Source organism: Euprymna scolopes, chromosome 29 (genome assembly GCF_053919585.1).
Source record: "Euprymna scolopes isolate OS-2025 chromosome 29, ASM5391958v1, whole genome shotgun sequence".
Taxonomy (NCBI): domain Eukaryota; kingdom Metazoa; phylum Mollusca; class Cephalopoda; order Sepiida; family Sepiolidae; genus Euprymna; species Euprymna scolopes.
In genome coordinates, this window is record NC_136510.1 from 78,468,953 (window position 1) to 78,473,599 (window position 4,647).

The 4,647-nt window shown below is 33.6% G+C and overlaps 1 protein-coding gene across 1 annotated transcript in view; it reads right to left on the reverse strand.

Moving 5' to 3' along the window:
* The window catches only part of LOC145252737 (toll-like receptor 4), a 12,593-nt gene extending 12,430 nt beyond the window's left edge, over positions 1-163 (reverse strand). The window contains 1 exon segment of the mRNA XM_080112604.1: positions 76-163. The gene's annotated coding sequence lies outside the window, so the exon portion shown is untranslated.
* Between the last annotated feature and the right edge of the window lie 4,484 nt (positions 164-4,647).

Here is a 4,647-nt window from a genome sequence, read left to right on the forward strand (position 1 = left end):
TCTTACAAATAAAAATATCAGACAGTTCAATTTACTTACTGATAAAAAAGCTCGTTTGAGATAAGAATAATAAACTTAGTTATTTAGGACGCTATTCAGTGTAAAATGATTTCTAATATTTGAAAATACAAAATTCCCGGAAATTTGATTGTCAAATAGTTTCACTTAAAAAAAAAACATTAGAGTTATTCCCCTTTATTATTAGAAGATCAATATCTATCTATCTTTCTTCATACTCCTATAAATTCGTTTTTCTTTTGTGTGTATTGATATTCATATTAAAAACCCTCTTTTATATTAATTTAAAAAAAAATACAATTTTGTTATATCTTGGTTGTGGGATTGCATTCACTAGCAAAAGATCTAGTTAATTTGCATATTCTTTTAAACATTCATTTTAATTAATTCCCGATTAGTTTTTTCGGTTTTCTTATGGGATGATCATCTTTAGTTAACTATTACGTGTAATTATATACATGCAGATATTCTACATGATTTATACTTGCATAATATTTGCGTAAAATGTTTATAGTAAACACAAAATTGTTTCCATATATATTTATGTATACGTATATATTTTTGTTTTATCTCTCTATCTATCTATCTATCTATCTATCTATCTATAAAAATGAACGTGTCTGTGTGTCTGTCAGTGGGTCTGTCGGTGTATGTGTGTACATTTCCCTACGCAATAACTCTGTCAATTTTTAGTCTACAGACTCGAAATTTGATATACAGGGTACTCAGATTTGGGAAAATCTTTGTGATCGGTTTTCGGCCAGATATTTGGTTGTTAAGGGGTAAAAGTTCAACGATTTAACCTTTGAGACCTCTACCAAACTCCTCCGACAATTTTGGGTCTAAACACTTGAAATTTTCTATAAAGGTTCCTTGGATATGGATCTAACGTAATAACTTGATTTGAGCCCAAAACAATAAATGTAAAGGGGTATAATAGGGGTCAAAGTTAAAAACAATTTGACCTCTGCGGTCTCTACCAAATTACTCAGACAATTTCTGGTCTAAACATTTTAAATTTTACATAAAGGGTATTCAGAGATAGGGCAAGCTTTTTCATCAGTTTGGGTAAAAAATTTTTAGTTACCAATCTATAAATGTATGTATACATGATGTCTAAAACTTTCGACAGAGGCGACGGATTTTTACAAGATCAGTATCATTTTGAAGTTCGACCTTTCAGACGAAAAATATCGAACAATTGGCTAAAAATATTAATTTCTCCACCCTCAACTTGGCACTTTTCTACAGGGAGGGGTCGCTTTTTTCGCCAATATTTTTTAAAGTAATCCCCTCTTTTCGATTGTCTAGCCTTAATTAAAACCTACGTCACTCCCGGTTTGATGGTGGTCGTAACGGCAAAGATGTAATGTTTTTTTTTCACATTCTTTTTCTTCTTCACGGTACGGGTTCGAGCCTGCCTTCCTACAACCACTTTTTGTTTTTTTTTTTTCGAAATTTTCTATATAGGGTACTGAGATTTGGGAAAATCTTTGTAATCCATTTTCGGACAGAAATTTGGATGTTAAGGGGTTAAGGTTCAACGATTTGACCTTTGAGAACTCTACCAAACTCCTCTGACAATTTTGGGTCTAAACATTTGAAATTTTATATAAAGGTTCCTTGGACACGGATCTAACTTAATAAGTTGATTTGAGCCCATAAAATAAATGTTAAGAGGTCATAATAGGGGTCAAAATTAAAAAAAATTGACCATTTTTTTTCTTTGCTCAACACACACCTCCAAACACCCGGGCAACGCCGGACTGAAATGCTAGTATATCTATAAAAGTGAAAGTGTCTGTCTATCTGTGTGTGTTTCTGTGTACATTTCCCTACACATTAACTCTGTCAATTTTCAATCTACAAACTTTGATATACACGGTACTGAGATTTGGGAAAATCTTTGTAATCGGTTTTCGGCCAGAAATTGGGCTGTTAAGGAGTCAAAGTTCAACGATTTGACCTTTGAGAACTCTACAAAATTACTCCGACAATTTTGGGTCTAAAAACTTGAAATTTTAGATATAAGTTCCTTGGACATTGATCTAACTTAATAACTTGATTTGAGCCCAAAACCATAATTCTTAAGGGGTCATAATTGGGGTCAAATTAAAAAAAAATTTGACCGCTTCGGTCTCTACCAAATTACTCAGTTTCTGGTCTAAACATTTGAAATTTTAAATAAAGGGTATTCAGAGACAGGGCAAGCTTTTTAATTGGTTCGGGTCGAAAATTTAAGTTACCAATATATAAATATATGCATGTATGTATGTATGTATGTATGTATGTATGTATGTATGTTTACATGTCTGCCTAAAATTTTCGACAGATTTTCACAAGATCAGTATCGTTTTGAAGTTCCACCTTTCAGGCGACAAATATCGAAAAATTGGCTAAAAACATTAATATCTTCACCTACAGCTGGGCACTTTTCTATGTTTTTCACCGATATTTTCAAAAGTCATCCTCTCCTTTAGATTGTCTAGCCTTAATTAAAACCTACATCAATTCCGGTTTGGCGGTAATCATAACAGCAAAGACGTCACATTTTCTTTCCCATTATTTTCTTCCTTTGCGGTATGGGTTCGAGCTTGCCTTCCTACTACCACTTTTTTTTTTTTGCTCAACACACACATCCAAACACCCGGGCAACGCCGGGCTGAAATGCTAATATATCTATAAAAGTGAACATGTCTGTCTGTCTGTCTGTCTGTGTGTCTGTGTACATTTCCCTATGCAATAACTCTGTCAATTTTTGTCTAAAGACTCGAAATCGGATATACAGGATACTGAGATTTGGAAAAATCTTTGTAATCGGTTTTCGGCCAGACATTTGGCTGTTAAGAGGTCAAAGTTCTACGATTTGACCTTTGAGAACTCTACCAAACTCCTCCGACAATTTTTGGTATAAACAATTTCAATTTTAGATATAGGTTTCTTGGGTATGGATCTTACTTAATAACTTGATTTGAGTCCAAAACAATAAATTTTAAGGGGTCATAATAGGGTTCAAAGTTAAAAAAAAAATTGACCGCTGCGGTCTCTACCAAATTATTTTGAAATTACTTTGAAATTTTGCGTAAGGGTATTCAGAGATAGGGCAAGCTTTTTAATCGGTTTGGGTCGAAAATTTGAGCTACCAATAGATAAATGTATGTATGTATGTTTGCATGTCTGCCTAAAACTTTCGACAGAGGCGACGGATTATATCAAGATCAGTATCGTTTTTATGCTCGACCTTTCAGACGACAAATATCGAAAAATTGGCTAAAAACATTAATTTCTTCACCTTCAACTTGGCACTTTTCTACAAGGAGGGGTCGCTTTTTTCGCCAATATTTTCGAAAGTCATCCCCTCTTTTCGATTGTCTAGCCTACGTCACATCCGGTTTGGTGGTAGTCGTACCAGCAAAGACGTCACGTTTTTTCCCATTCTTTTCCTCCTTCGCGGTATAGGTTTGAACCTGCCTTCCTCCTACCAATTTTTTCTTTTTTTGCTCAACACACACCTCCAAATACCCGGGCAACGCCAGGATTAAATGCTAGTGTGGAGGCATGACACAAGATGGATTTGAAAAGACAGCACCTTAAAGAGAGAGCACTCTAGTCTGAAAAAAAAAATGCCTGGCCAGCTCTGTTAATATTCCCCTATAGGATCGCCTCAGGCGATTAGCAATAAATTTACTTTTGAGAAGGCAAAGCTTGAAAGATTGGACTATCTATAACTGCACTGGACCAAGAATATACCTCAGCCAACAGAAAAAAAATCAATTTCAGCAATGGTCTAGACTCTAGTGGCTTTAAGACTGTAGGGACCCCATCTCCAACTGGGTTGCTTGCAAGCAATGTTTACTTCTTGGAGGAAACCATCTATTCCTATATTTCATTCCTATACTTTTTAATTTTTTATCTCCAATTTAGTGCGTACTCCTAATTAAAAACTAATCTGCTTGTCTTCAGATCTCCCGAAAGTAGTGGACAGTCTAACCTGCCCCATTATGAATTTTGGTTATTTTTTTTTTTTATATATATATTTTGGTGCTTATTATAATCGGCACAAAAGTTTGTAGAAAGAGTATTTTTAAACGATTGCAATTTATTTTATGTGTATTGTTATTATTTAAACGAATCAATATGATTAATTTATAACTTTTTTTTTTCACATTATTGAATCATTTATTCATATTTTTCTGCAATATTTTCACCGATGTTGACTAAAAAACGATATTCTTTAGTCAGCAGAAAGGGATTCATCTTCCATCATGATTGGTTATCCCCACACAACACTACTAACCAAAGAGTTCCTAGAAGAATTTTGTTTGGAAATCGTGCTCTATCCTGCATATTCCCCTGACCTATCTCCTTCATAAATTGAAAACGAGTTAGATTCATATTTCACATCAAAACCTAAAGAATTTTACAAGTGAGTTATTTGTAAGCTTGTTGACAGATGGAATCAAGTTAAAGAGAGTCAAGATTGCTATTTTTATAAAAAAATATTTTCAAAAACACATTTTTCTATTTTCAAGATGAAATTTTAAATCTGCAAGAACTTTTGTGCTGATATCTATCTATATATCACACTGAGATATATATGTATATATATATACTCCTATTTCATCTATT